This window comes from Periplaneta americana, chromosome 8 (assembly GCF_040183065.1).
Source record: "Periplaneta americana isolate PAMFEO1 chromosome 8, P.americana_PAMFEO1_priV1, whole genome shotgun sequence".
Classification (NCBI taxonomy): domain Eukaryota; kingdom Metazoa; phylum Arthropoda; class Insecta; order Blattodea; family Blattidae; genus Periplaneta; species Periplaneta americana.
This window is the reverse complement of record NC_091124.1, coordinates 72,137,390-72,154,199: the sequence shown is the minus strand read 5'-3', so window position 1 is coordinate 72,154,199 and position 16,810 is coordinate 72,137,390.

The window sequence follows — 16,810 nt, the reverse complement described above, 5'->3', positions numbered from 1 at the left end:
ATTTTTTACATAAATAATTATCATATACATTTTTCAGCATTCTGTTTTATATTTAACTCCCACCTATTACTTTTAAAGGTCTAGCGATTATTCTTAAAATGCCACACTCACTAAAAATTTCGTTTTCTCCAAACTACGTTTTTGGTCAATAATAAAGTTCCTAGCGGTTCCCGGTGGCTCTTATTGACATGAAACTTTCCAAGAATACTGAGCATATTGCAATACACAAAGCTGTGCATGGAATAAGCTCTTCACTGAAAACTTTTTAGGATATAAATTTTTAACTTCTAAAAATTAAAGGAAATTATCAAGCAAAAATTATGATTTGTAAGTAAATTGAAGGGTTCAGAGCCATAGTGGGCCAAGCGCCATTTAATAAAAGCGGAGAAAGCAAGGGTTAAAGTTAACTAAATAGCCTACCATAGTTTAATGAAGATTGACATATCATTTAGTTTTAATGTCTATAGGCCTACTTTATATTACTTGCTATATGTTTCCATTGAATTATGGTAATAACTTCATTTTACCATTGTTTTATACGGTTTTAGTAAATGGTGCTTGGCCCACTATGGTTCTGAATCCTTCAATTTGTATCTTATTAACCAATTCTCAAATTTAAAACTCCTTGCACAGTTTTCTTTATCATGAAATGTAAGTTCTTAACAAAAGCTTATTAAAAGCAAAAATAATTCTGAAGCCGTCAGGGATGTTTTGAATTTATGCATAATTTAATATCATTAAAATACGTGAAAATTAATATCTAAGGAACTAATGAATGAAACTTGATGAAATGTGGTAATGTTATTTAAACGTACAGACACAACAAACCCGCCGAATTTGAAGGAAATTAATAAAAAACTTTAAAAGTTTCAAAACTCAGTTCTAGTATCCCATAACAGGTTTTCCTTATTCCTCAGTCATGAACTAGCTGTAATAATAATTTGCATGTGTTATATAATATAATACATTGCATTATGAAATACTACAATACATTATAAATTATGTATCAAAGTTGTTTAATATCTGTATAAAATATATAGGCCTATCATTTTACTTCTCATAGGAGATTTCTTTTTCAATTCTTTGGTCATACAGCATAATAGCCCACAATAGCATAAAAAGTGCATACGTAAAATTGAATGCAATCTTAAGTACATATTCATTTCCAGATAGAACGGGCCATGTGGTGGAAACAGGAAGAAGCCACTCAGATACAACGAGCGACGTGGCATCATGTGCCCTTGTTGGTGAGCATGTACTGTTAAGTGACAATCTCAAGTGACAATTTATTGTAGCGCCCAGAATAAGAATCGCATGTACGTATTTCTCGAGGGTTCGCAATGACGTGAATAAAAAGTATTACTTATGTAGTCATTCGCAATTCAGCTGTAAAGATGCATTATGCTTGTTGAGAAATGAAAAGCAAGTGGAAGTATGAAGTTCTTCTGGATCTAGTGCAGCTGAGATATGAAAGATGAAGGTGAAGAACACTCCAAATGAAACTGAAAAGATGTTCAAAGTAGGTGCGACGATAAATAATTAATCTACCATGGAACTATATCAGTATGCTCAGTCATGAAAAGGAACATGTTTTTATTTCAAACGATACCATTATTCTGAAACTAAAAGAAACACTTCTAAGAAAATCAATCGTGTAAAGAAAAATATTTTTATTTGAAATGATATCATTCCACTGTAACGGAAGAAAACATTTATTTTTCTTGGAACGTAAAAAAAAATTAGCGAAATTGTATTTAACTTTTCTATTTGAATTATCTCAGATATTAAGCTCTGATTTTAATGACAACTTACACTTCACACTGTATTTTGTATAATGTAAAAGACAATAATTGAAACTGGAAACAATATTTTATTAGTATCTATATTGATGAAAAATTCTAGTTGTTTAGTATGTAATTGCTAACTTGTTGAGCATAATGCTGATCTATTCACCCCAGTCCAACTATAAATAGAAAGTATGCGAAGGCATCTGTTTGTGACATAATCTTAATTAGATGCTCGAGTTTTATTCAGGGTGGCCGATAAAGCAAACTCGCCACGACTGACGAGGGTAGAAAATCTCCAGCACGTGCTTTAACTTCGCTCAGCTAATTTGAATTACACTCTACTTGATGTTTCCACAGAAGACAAGTCCTTGCTTGCCTCAATGACGTCATCAGACTTCAGTTTTACTCTGGCAGCTTCCAGGAGTCTTCAAATAACCTTTTACGAGCGAATGTGCCCCAATATAAATTAACAGATGTATTCTCTCTGAACTTCAAGAAACTTTATCGCAAGAAATCGATACTCATTACATTAAATGTGCCGGGTGGTGAACAGAGAGACTCACCACAAGGATTATAATGTTAAAATTTTATATTGAAATAATGTTTCCTTTAATTGTCTTGCTGAATAAGTTTTGAAGTAATATGTAGTGAACAATTTGTATTCCTACATTCATCCATTTTATTGAAAGCATGTTCGTACAACTTAATGCAAGGAATATTTATAATACCTAATTAAGATTATTAATTTTAGTGAAAAAATTGTACATTCATCCATTCTAAATGCTTGTTATACTTAATGTAAGGAACCTTTTTCAATATCTCATTAAGATTATGAAATAATTTTAGTGAAAAATTGTACATTCATCCATTCTAAATGTTTGTTCAACTTAACACAAAGAGAAACTCGATTTAAAAATACCCTCCCGTCCTACTTTAGCATTGAAATTCTCTAATAAAATTTTCATGTGATATCTAGATAACTGATCAAAAGTGTGTTTCAATTCCCCATAGAAGCTATCCTTTATATGGTCGTCTTTTTCTTCTGTAGGAGCGTGAGGATTTATAACTATTACAATTTTAAATATAGGTATATGGGTTTATTACTGTCAAAGTCACTTATCAAGACAATCATTCAAGTCATTAAATTATGATATGAGTAGTACATAGTGAAAGACGAACGTTTTCGCCATAAGTATAGCATCTTCAGGTCTTATGACGATGGAAACATAAGATGAATACTTATATCTCTGGTATGTATACAATCATTGGAGTATGTCTGGGCAAACAAAGTTAAAATGGTAACCAATACAAATATATATGGCTGTAAACGCACGCGTGAAAAACAAAATCTAAAATAACTAAGTACACAGCAGTAAAAATGATGAACAACATGTCTTTGAAATTTATAATTATGATATCGCACAATCTACCCTTAAGTACTAAATACGATAACCTGTCACTGATAAATTCGACCTTTTTTGATGCTGATTTTATTCTTTTATGAACAAAGAATCCTGTTTCCAATTGGTGATTATTGTTTCCTTCCCCATAATACAACAAGTAATCTCCTATTCGTGATATACCATTTCCAAATAACCGAACCTCTTGCACTCCCGCGAAGTCTATTCTATATCTAGCTAGTTCTTTTGTTACTAATGTTTAAATTTAAATTTTATGTTTTATTTAACGACGCTCGCAACTGCAGAGGTTATATCAGCGTCGCCGGATGTGCCGGAATTTTGTCCCTCAGGAGTTCTTTTACATGCCAGTAAATCTATTGACATGAGCATGTCGCATTTAAGCACACTTAAATGCTATCGACCTGGCCCGGGATCGAACCCGCAACCTTGGGGATAGAAGGCCAGCGCTATACCAACTTGCCAACCAGGTCGACGTTACTAATGTTACCCCTACTGTTTTATAAAGACTAGTTACATTCCAAGTACCAAATCTCATCTCATAACCTTATTTCTTTGCTGTGGTCGAATTATGTGTTATTTTGGATATAAATTAAAACATCAACAAAGTTAAAAATATTGAGGTGAGTGGAATAAAATTGAGATTTCAACTTGAAATAGAACTGAATTTGTTGAACTCGTTGCAATGAAACATACCGGTGTGTGGATATACAGTGCGTGACACAACAGCGTCACCTAACTATAAGTGACCTTCGAAAGAAACATTTTACACGCCCCGATGTCTCTGTGTAAGGGAGCCTATTCGAACGCGAATTGCTTTTCTTCGGAGTCAATGCGAAAACATTTTTGGGGGCCAGTTCGGACATCATATTTTCTTCTCGAAGCCAATTCAGATGCAATCCTATTATTCATACGTTAAAATGGTAAATGTTCATCTTCCCTCTTGTTTAAAAAAGTCCCTTGTGCAGACGCTTGTATTTCCCTATTTTGACTATGCTGATATTTTACTGACTGACCTTTCCAGTGACAACAAAACGAAACTTCAACGTGCTCATAATTTGTGTGTATGTTTTGTAAGCAATGTTCGCAAATATGATCATATTACATCATTCTCGAAAGCAATTGGTTGGCAATTTTTGTATTCTAGGTTTAATTTGTAATTCAGTAAATACAGAAAAGAAATTTCTTTGTTCTTAACTTCTATAATAAATTGTCTAGCTTTCATTAAACAGGTAATCTTTTCGTATTTTGATATTTATTGTAAATTTATTCTTAATTGTAATTTTGTTCTTCACATTGCAGTTGTAAACCCCTAGTAGAGGGGCAGAGAAGACCTGAAGGCCTTATCTCTACTATGTTAAATAAATAAATAAATACTACTACTGTACTACTAAAACATGTCATTTTCCGTATGCTGGTTCGAAAATAAATAATTGAAGAAATCATCTTCGCCATTCAATAAATGTAGAAACGTTGACAAAGTGGACCATTAATTAGTAGTAAGTTACTTTAAGGATAAATCCTGGACTCTTTCCTATCTTTCTTAATTAACTGTAAGAGTTTATTGGATAAATAAAGAAAACAACGCGTTTCCTCTTTTCATTGTCCATTGTATAAACTCTACTTCATTGGAGTCGAGAACAGGATAGTGAACGGAGTTTTTCCGCTGTGTGTGTATTGTTCTCAAACCAAGAGATTAACCGTGAAAGGAATGTGCTTACTATTGCGTCATCTATTGGAGCTAAGTAGATAGTTAATATCACCGTTATAACGTCAGTTTAAAAAAATGCGCTTTCCTGCTATGTTATTTCCTGTATGGAGGGATTAAAAGACCAGGAGATTAACCGTGATCTAATTTTGTAACGAGGGTAGTATAAGTATGTGCGTATCAGTGTTATCGTTTGTGCTTTGAGAGTTAGCCAATGGAAATGCGTGTTACCCACGTGTGTGACTTTATGACATCTTATGACATCAACATTCATTCAAAGCATTACCCCGCTGGGTCTCATTCCCCTGAGACTTTCTCCTGCTTGGAATACAGTATTGCTGCCTGCGACGCCCGCATGTGTCCGATGAGGGCCCATCTGTTCGTCTGCACACGGCTTAAATCTGTATGAGGTTTATCTATTCTGTAGAATTTCCGTCACCAATATTTAATACAAATCTGTCCACATGCAACAGTGGTTTAGGGTTAAACGTCAACAATTATACAAATAATGAAGTTTTATCTTCATTCGTTTAATAAGATCAGTATAGGCCTACGCCAACAAATATGAATAGATGGAACAGCAGAATATGGTGTGGGATAGAAAGATTCTGACTTCATTTTAGTGAAAAGCAGATGAAAGTAGGCCTACGTACCAATCAGCCCAAATTATTTTATTTTTTAACTAATAGCGGGAACTTGACTTGCATCATTCACCCAAGAGTCCCTATCTAATGGCGATGTGTCGAAGCTTGCAGTTCTTTCAGCCGCCATGAAGGCAATGCCCTTTTTGCATCATAGGAGGCGAACTACGTAACAACGTATGATGAGGATTAATGAAACAATGGTGGAATGCCGTTAAGGGACACGGGAGTGTCCGCGAAAATCTACTACCAAACACAGTCTTTGTCCACCACAAATCCAGTCGGACCCGTCGAAATTCGAACCCGAGTCGTCTAGAAAATGAATTTTTATTTGATAAAATGGTGTACTAGAGATATTGACAAGATGTTTTCGAAATTGTCAGTTTATTGATAAAATAATGATAAAAGGCAAAATTTCATTCCTGCAATATTTTAATCGTCCATTTAACGACGGTCTATAAACTGGGAAGTTATAGACTGGACAGATTGGTCCTACGGTTCGCCTTTTTATTGCCTAGTATTCGTCTTTTATATATATATATATATATATATATATATATATAATATTTTTTTTGGTACATTAAAAAAATAATATATATGATATGCGTAAATCACTTCGTGATTTAAAACGGCGCTCATTCCGTCGGATCCCGGCCAACTAGTCACTCATAACGAGTGCACCTCAGCACATGTGTGGACTTTAGTCCTACGTTCATAGACTTCTATGACGTAGTGCAGAGGGCGGCCACTAGAGGGAACCCAAGAGTTGGAACTTAAATTGAGACGATTCTGTCCGACACCGGGATGGGTATCCGGTGTGGCTTAGTGGATAAAGCATCAGCACGTAAAGCTGAAAACCCGGGTTCAAATCCCGGTTCCGGAGAGAATTTTTCTCCGTTCCATTACTCTTTCATCGTATTCGTCTTAAAGTTAGAAAAACTCTAAGAAAAATTCAACCATATGTTCAGTTTAATCGGGATTCGAACCCAAGTTCTGATCATAGTTCGTAGAAAACCTAATAGATGATAACATATCTTCATTGAAACAAAATTAGCTTTGTATTAAAGATACTTGCTTGGTTTAGCACATAAGACGGAAGTGTTGTGAGTTCGTTCTAGTGAGACAAGAAACAGCTCATGATAGAACGTAGGTTGTTCACCGATCAAACTTGAATCTTTTCCAGTTATTAACAGAAATAAAATTAAATAACTGTTTGTAAAAAAAAAAAATGGTTGTATGATATGCGACTAGAGCTCGCAAGATTACTGGACCAAGTATTTCTGAAGAGACGAGGAAATTTATGTAACTTTAATATTGACTCAAGTTTTTACAGAGTTAATAGATGAAAAAAGTAATTATGCATATTTTATGCAGAGAAATGCTACTGCATACCGTCAGTTTTTCAACATCCGGAATTCATGAAGTCTTTCGTTGAGACATTGAAAGTCACGTTTTGTAGTCTCCGAGGTTCCTGATTTGAATAAATGTCGTTTTTGTGTGGAAACTCTTAGCGTTTTAGGGAACATTTCGAATATTAAAGGAGTGCATGCGTCATCATCATGAACAAGGTTCATTCCGTCTTCATAGGTTTAAAGCTGTTTCTGCTAGCGTATGTCCGTCTCCCCTATTCTAGTTCTAATGGGTTAGTACATAATGAAGCAGCTTTAGAGGTATACCGCTTTATCCATTCTCTGTAAATAGGTGTACCATTTTGATCTATAATAATAATAATAATAATAATAATAATAATAATAATAATAATGTATGTATTTATTAGCATTACAATTCGGTATACACCCGGTGGCAGTGATATATAATGTACAATAATACCATTACAGTTATACAATAATTACAGCAATAAAAGAAAAATGAAAAATAAAATAAAATAAAATAAAATAATCCAAAATTTTATTTCTAACTATAAATAAATAGATGCAATAAACCTAGGACTATAAATAAAAACTATTCTATAATAACGCCTACAATAAGCAAATAATAATAATAATAATAATAATAATAATAATAATAATAATAATAATAATATTATTATTATTATTATTATAACATTCTGTAAATTATTGATAATAATAATAATATTATTATTATTATCACTAATTTACAGAATGTTACTACTTCCTGATTCCATTCGAATAATCACACTTCCTATCTGGTTATTCAAAGTGCTTTTACTTTCATTATTCACTTTCATGTTGTTTTATGCTCTAGATATTAATGTAATCACCTGTAAGCCTATTGTATTTTATTCAATAATAATTAGTCTGACCTTTCGGAAGAGAAGACCAACTAGCCGCGAAACCAGGTAGCCCGGGATCGATTCCCGGTCGGGGCAAGTTACCTGGTTGAGGTTTTTTTCCGGGGTTTTCCCTCAACCCAATATGAGCAATGCTGGGTAACTTTCGGTGCTGGACCCCGGACTCATTTCACCGGGTATTATCACCTTCATCTCATTCAGACGCTAAATAACTTAAGCTGTTGATAAAGCGTCGTAAAATAACCTACTAAAATAAAAAAACCAACTAGGCTTAGATCTACCAGATTAAATAAATAAATTATTATTATTATTATTATTATTATTATTATTATTATTGTAGGAGAATTCGGGGGAATATGGGCAATATTACAGTTTCATGTCGGAACTCTTGCAACGAATTATTTTTCTTCGCTAATAACGGTTAGTATAAAGTGAGAGTATCGTAATGGTTGCTGTGGGAAGAGCGCTGTGCAGTATTGTCTCGTATTGTTAAAATAGCCATCTGAAATGTGAGTATTGACTTCCAAGTATAATAAAATTTCACAATACTTATTTTAGATATGTTATATGCAATAGAATACACATGAACTTTGGGAAATAGTTTAAATCTAATAGTATACATACTGAATACACATCTTGAACTGCCGTTCTAATGCGTCAGACGTTGTTTTGTGAACAGTTTACGGTAGTGCCAACTGTTGAAAGGAAACCCTACATGTCGGGGTAATATGGGCGCTAATGTTCGGGGGAATATGGGCAAGCACTACACTTCATAAAAATGACTATTCAATCTTGATGAAAATGGCCTACAGATGATTACAAGAGCGAAAGATGTCATTGAACCCAAAGAACACAAAGTGGTACATTGCATTTACCCTAAAGAAAAGGGAAAGACCATTACCCTTGTTGCCTGCTTCAATGCAGCAGGAATTTACTTTCCTCCAAGCATCATTATAAAAGGAGTGAGGACAATAATAACTGAAAGAACAGCTGCCTGCTGTCAGTAAGGTGTACTTCAACAAGCAGTCTGCCTACATTAACGGAGATACGAGGTGTGATCATTAAATTCCGAGAACTGTCCCATAATTGTAAATAAAATTACCTAATTTAAATTTGGCTACCATCCACTCCAAGGTAGTCCACTTGGGCAGCTATACACTGATCCCAACGTGTCTGCCGTTTTGGGAATGCCTCCTGGAAGTCGCGTTCTTGAAGCCTGTCAAGCACCTTCTGCGATTCGCGTTGGATCTCCTCCACAGTGACAAAACGGTGACCCTTTAGCTTGAATTTCATCTTCGGAAACAAAAAAAATCGCAGGTTGCCAAATCTGGTGAATACGAAGGCGAGGAACGACGACCATCTTATTACGGGTGGAAAACTGGAGTGTTGCGAGAGCTCTGTGAGGTGGCGCAGTGTCGTCATGGAGCATCCATTTGTTCTTTGTGCAGAGTTGTGGTCGTTCATATTCAAAATGGACGTGAGAATCATTATGCACAATTTGTCGAATTTTTTGCAAGTGTGGTCGACCTGACCTCTCGTCGTCCTTCAACGATGTTCTGCCATTTCTGAAATGCGAATGCCACTCAAAACACCTCGCCTGACTCACTGCTTCATTCATTCCAGTAGGCTTGCTTCAACATTCCATGGGGTACGGTTGTCGATTTCCCAAAGATTTGACTTTGGCTCTCCGCTCCAGTTTAGAGTCCATCGTGATTTCGCAAATGCGCGGATGCACGTGCTGACAAAACCTTGTGTAACACAGGTCTCAATGAAGATAGCGCTTCGAAACTTTGTTTCGTGTCTCTTCAAGGTCGTCTAGTGTCACTGCTGCGCACGCGTGTCAATCACATTATCCCTTCGCCCACAGCAGACACAATCTCGGAATTTAATGATCACATCTTCTATATTTTTCTTAATAACCAAGAACTTCGTTGTTTATTTCAACATCAGTAAGCATGCGCCTGGAATTTTTATAGTGGATGGACGTGATTCACATAGTTGTAATCTTAACTTAGCAGTAGAAAACTGATTAAGCATGTTTTGTCTTCCTCCACACACCGCAGCCTGGCTTCAATCAGCAGATAAGGGTCTGTTTGGTCCTCTGAAGAAAGCTTACAAGAGTGGTGCTACAGCTTTCTTCACGCAACATAGGAGACCTTTTACGAAGGTAGAGTTTGCTTCCATTGTCAAAGAAGCATGGAACAGATGTGTCAATGCATGTCTGGCTGTAAATGCCTTCCGAGCTTCAGGCCCTTTTCCACTGCACATGGTTGTCATTCCTCATTATGCTTACATTGGCACTTCGGCATCAGGTGACTAACCTACAATTCATACAATTCCTTCCACTGATTCAAATGTCTCAGAATCTCCAAACTTCATTTTTCGCCAAAGAGTCACATCATCTGCCAAAGGCGTTATGCAATAACCATCGCAAATTGCATATACAATATATAGTATAGTTAATACAGTTATATTTTCAAGTATTTTAAGTGTTATTTCACTTCTTTCAGTTTACTGTGATTTACATCATTAATGCCCATTTTACCCCCACACTCGGAAGAATATGGGTAAAACACATTAACTTGCATTTTCCAGTTTTAATTGCATACGTTTAGGAGTAAGCAGTCAGGGTTCTTATATAATATAGCTACATTGTTCAGAAACATATCCCAGCTGTAAAATTAATTATTAGAAAAAAAACGAGATATATTGCACCCGAAATAGTATTAAGGTGCTCATATTCCCCCGACTTCTCCTATCAACTGTTATTAATAGCTCATTTCATTTCATTCATTTGCCACACACAAATTACATCAAATTGTATTTATTTATCCTAATTCCATATCATTACCTTATTTTTTTATATGAACGTTACACGCTATCATAGGAATTTCCTCAACTCCCCTGTCACTTTTTATTTGGTTTCTATGCTTTAGAGAGCTGTGTGCGAAGTTTGAGAGGAGGTTTTAACACGAGCTTTTTAAAAGATCTCTTGTTGGAAAATTAGTACGAATATACTCGTATTGTCATCTCGGGATGAGAACACGACACGTATGAGCACAAAAAAGTCGCACCCTCATTGCGACATTCCTTTGAGTTTGGGAAAGTGCAAATTACGGATTTAATTACCACGTGGTATTTACGACGTGAGAAAAGCCTCGAGGCAGCACTGCACAAGGTACAAAATTCCCACTTGTCTTTAGGGGGAAAACAGTGCATGCGAATATAAGCAACTATAAGCGAAAGAGAATCCAGATCATTCGTCATATGTCTGGTTTGTCATACATTATAGCTTCGTTACAACACTGTAAGTCACATAATACACTTTTATCACAGGATTGTATATAACTCTATACCTACTAAATTATTCGTAATGTTCCAATGATATTCACTTTTATAATTACCACAAAACGTAGCCATGGTTTTTTTATTTTTATTATATCGCAGAGGTTTCCATGGACTCCATTTTTTTAATATCACAAACCGTTTCGAAGTTTTTTATTTTTATAGTAGCTTATCAAAAATAGTTTCCATGGATTTTATCTTTATATTATCGCAAAGGCATTTCCATAATTCTTATTCTCATGATATGAGGGGCTCGGGCGTAAAACATGGTAACATACATTTTGTTCAAAAATTAGATATATAGCGTATAATATTGTATCTTACATTCTTCGTCTAATGCAGTAGTTAGTTTTCCAGCATCTCAACAAATGGCAGAAGTATACAGATTTTACTTTCCTGGTAACTACACAAACTGTTGTATGTATAAATTTTTATCTACCTATAACTTCAAAACACTAAAATGTCACTTACTATGTTTTACTCCCGAACCCATCACATCTCAAATAATTTCCACGTTTTTTTTATTATATCGCACCAGCATTTCCACGGTTCCTATTTTTATAATATTGCAAAAGCATTTCCATGGTTTTTATTTTTATAATATCCCAACAGCATTTCGTGGCCTTGGTTTGATAAGGTTCTAACTGCTTTTTCCATACTTTCATAGCCTAATTCGACCACTTATTCATTTCAATTACAATATTTAATTTTGCAATACTTTATGATTTTGCGCTATTCCAATGCCTTCAAATGTAATACTAGGCCTACATGATACATGTTATTCATATTACCCATACTTTAGCTTCCGTATTTTAGAGAACCGAAGATTGATTAAACATGTCTACAATAAATGTATCACTTAAATAATATTATGAAGTACCGTACTTAACTATCATTTGAAAATTCTAAATCACCTTCTGTACTATTCAAAACATACAACGCTCATGTATTGCTTAGTCTAGACCACATTTAAAGATATTTTCCGTCCGTTGCATTAAAATAATCTCTTTCGGAAATTATCTTCGCCCATCTTGGTAAGAAATATCATTTAAATATCAGGTCAATCCTTCTTCTCGCCATGATGAAAATTTTTGTCGTTAATGCAGGATTAAATATTTAAATGACCAAGTACTGATCAATGAACTTAACTGTAGTTTAATGAGAACTTAAAGCCCAATTTGTGTTGCTGAAATACATTGCTCCTGTATCAATTAAAATCATTTTAAGAAACAATTAAAGTTAAATAATCTTGGTGAAATGGTCCTAAGAGTATGAAGTTTAGATTATTGTTAACTGATTTGTTATTTTCAAGAGTTAAGGCGAATATTGAAAAGTAGGAATGTAACAGGGCCGCTAGTAACTAGTTTGATAAAACAAATTGAAGATTATAAACATGATACGCTTACATAAATTTGTATAGACTCTTCTGTATAGGCCTACATATAAAGTGAAAGTGATATAACATTGCAGACTGAAGGGGGCAATATATATATATATATATATATATATATATATATATATATATATATATATATATATATATATATAAAAGAAACATGATGTGTTTTGTAATAATGTGCATCGTTAGTCTGAAAGTCAGCGAAGTTTGACAACAGTGCATCGCCGGATTACCACGAATACACACACGGTCTGGGTCTGAATAGCAGCAATCCGTCCCTTTGTCACTACAGTGGGGTTGCCATATTTCCTAATGACAGGAAATAAAGATATGTGTTAATATATATATATATATATATATTTAATTTGCAAGAAAACTTCCATTTTATTTGAAAAATGAAAAGGGGTAAATCATTCCTTATCAGTTTGTCTAATGATACAATAAAAATCAGAATTACACGAATAGTACTTATCGAATAAAACAGTGTTAACTTTAAGGCCTAGGGGATAATTACTTTTTCTGTGAAAAGTATCTAGCCTATTCATCTGGGACCAATGTGGTTCCACCGGCGTGGCTCAGTCGGTTAAGGTGCTTGCCTACCGGTCTCAAGTTGCGTTCGGGCGCGGGTTCGATCCCCGCTTGAGTTGATTACCTGGTTGGGTTTTTACCGAGGTTTTCCCAACCGTAATGTGAATGCAAGGTAATCTATGGCGAATCCTCGGCCTTATCTCGCGAAATATCATCTCGCTATCACCAATCTCATCGACGCTAAATAACCTAGTAGTTGATACAGCGTCGTTAAAAAACCAACTAAAATTAAAAGAAAAAAAAACAGTATGGTATTGGAATTTTTGTTGTACTCTCTCCAACGTATAATGTGCTAAAATATGTGCTGTTATACTGCTTCCATCCTATGTAAGCACCTACAAACGTGCGTATATTACTTTTATGTATAAATATACTCAAATCTGAAAGGATAAGCAAGCCGTTAGGAATTTTATGTGAGATTCTCCTCGACTCTATTTCCTACTGGAGTATGAAGTGAGGAAACTCCGCCTTGGGGTTTCATTAAAGGAAGCAGTTCTTAGCCTGCAGTATCACGGGAAGTGCTGTGAGTTGCCTCAGACATTGTCTATAACAAGTTTGCTAATCCCGTACACTGCGTTGTGGTGCAAACCCGAATTGGGCGGCACATGCGAAATCAGGTGAGTTCGCAACTAGGGTGCTTAATATGCTAAGAGCGGTGGAATCGGCAGCCGCAGGGAAGATTACTTGCAGAATGGGACCCACTAATGTGCCGCCTCAGTGATTGCTTATCCGCCGCAGATAGGGCGTCCAGTTCTGCGGAACAATAGCTCTTTGTGCTCTGGTAATTAATACATTCTTGATGTGTAATTAATGCGTATGTGCGGTCACATGACGACCAATAAGTAAGGGAAGATGAGTTTCTCTCAGTACTATTGCATTTCGGAAGCTCAACCCCAACTGCCAATACTGACTGATTTCAAACTATATAACACATTGTCATAAAAAGTATAAAGAAATAAATATATACATCTTCATTACACAACTTTTAGTGCTACATCACTTCGGAATATGTATTTATATGTCTTTCTCGTGTTAAATTCTATCGTACCTGGTTAACATGTTTCGACCTGTTATTGGCCTTCTTCAGAACTGAAACATGTTAACCAGGTACGACAGAATTTAACACGAGAAAAACATATAAATACATATTCCGAAGAAATAAATACTGAACCATAAATTCAAATATGCATAGGCCTAGTCTTCTTAAGTCTCTCTTATTATTCAACTAGCAATGCATCTGTTTTGATTGTTTTATTTGTTTTATTTATTTATTTATTTAGTTATTTATTTACTTAATCTAACAGGATTAAGGCCACAAGGCCTTCTCTTCCAACCTATCAGATAGCACATATAAATATAAAAAAGAAATAAAGACGCTGATGAAAATAATACAAATTAAATTAAAGCCCTATAGAGGGTCAACAGGGTCAAAAGAACACTATAGAGCTTTCATCGAGCTAATACAAGAAAAAAAAAAGAAAGAAAAACAGAGATAGCAATGATGATAGTGATAACAGATAACTGATGATGATGATGATAATAATAATAATAATAATAATAATAATAATAATAATAATAATAATAATAATAATAAATACATTACATATTAATTGTCAATTTTACAAAAGCATAGTTACAATATTTACTATATGTCACTGGTTAAGCCGAAGTTGCGTTACCTGACAGGTGTTCAACAAGCATTTCCATGAACTAGAATGTGATTTTTTAATTTAAATTTGAATTTTGTCTGTTACTTAACGACGCTGTATCAACTACTAGGTTATTTAGCGTCGCGTCGGAAGAATTGTCCTTAGGGCGGTGATTATAGATAGTAGATTTTTAACAACTAAAAATTAAAAGAAATGACACTTTAAAAATAAAATTTAGCATATTATAGCATGTTCAATGTTAGTATTTAGAATTTTGTAATGTTTTTGGAATGGAACATCATCTTTAATGATATTTCTTTTTTATTTTAAACCCCATGACTGATGTCCGGAGTGTTAATTTATATTTAGAGCAAGATCTATTGCAAGTGCGGAAAGACATAATTTTGAAAAGTAGAAATTTACGTGGAGAGAAGTTACCTAGATCACTTGAAAAATCGCATTATCCTAAACTTCAGAAGTTTTCCTAAAAATAATATCAATATTCATTTTGTCTATTTCTGGCAACAAGTGTTTTAAAAAATGCAGCCTTCTTAAGACAAAATGGAGGCTGCGCTTTTCCGACAGAAAGTTAGAAACATTACTAATGATTGCTGTTATAAACATCAAGCCAGATTTCAATCAAATTTTAGAAAATCAGAAAACTACTCAATACACAATGAGTGAACATATTTCTTAAGACATTACACCACTGAAACAAAGAAACGCTATTATAAATAAAACATACAGAAAAGGAACAGAATTATTATTAAGCCATGACAGCTCAACGACGCGAAAGAGGGGAAGTAATAGGAGTAGTGGGGAGAGTTTCGGAGTAGAGTTAAGGGCGAGCGGTCGGTAAAGGCATGCAGTACAGTTTAACTGTACTGGAAACACAATGCTATAACGCATGCGTGACATCCGATCGCTCTGACTACATGCGACAGACTAACCTGAACATTCCTTGGCGTAACTTAATGGACTCGCCTGACCCAGGCGCACATTGCTGGCGACTGTCAAGACTAAATAATCGTACTGTACTCCGCTCGCTGCACGACAGTAGATCTACATAGCATAGTTTCAATGCCGTAAATTCAACGTGGTCATCGTTGTTTAGAGGAAGAAATTTGTCGTGAAGTCCCGTCCAATGTATGGTACCAGTGTCCACACAGCATCGTAATGAATTTAGGGACCTACACTGATTAACCAAATTCCTTTCTGTAAGCCAGCTATAATAGTTAGGAAGGATCATCTTGCTGACCACACATTGTTCACAACTGGTTGGATGATCGTTCCCCTCTGACGAGGGGCATGTGGACATGAGACGATGAGTCGATTGGAGACTCTTGGCCCTCCATGGGCTGTATTGACACAGATTTAATTTGAAAATGATGAAAAGGAGCTTAATGTCAACCGAGTCCCCTTAAGGATTGCGAACATTGGACAGCCTCCATAACAAGGGACAAGGAAATGATAAAAAAATATTGACTACATTATTTCCTATCCTTAGAGTAGACTATGATCATGGCATATATGGTTCTTCAACAAATAATAATACTTAAACCACAAGATTATCGCTTACTCAATTATTTTAAACCATTGAAATTTGGATAAAGAATATTGTATTAAAATCGATACTGAATTAGTCAAGGGATGAAACTATATAGGCTACAAGTTCCCTCCGCCTCTTATTTCCCTTACTCAAGTAATGACACCTGCATTCAGTTTCTGAGTGATGCTTACGGATTATAAAGAGCTGGTGGAGTGTACGAGAATTTCCTGTGGTCTCAACCTCACCAGAATAAATAAGAAAGAAATAAGTGAATAAGTTAATAAATAGATAAAGCGATAGGCAGGAAATAAATTCGAGTGGAGGGTGTACTTGAAAAAAATAGTGTTGCTATAGGTCTCAATAAATTATGAATTAAGGTAAATTAAGACAAGCTACATACATTTAAGGCCTCGTCCTCGGAACAAATTTTCCCTTTAAATTATTCTAGTCTACT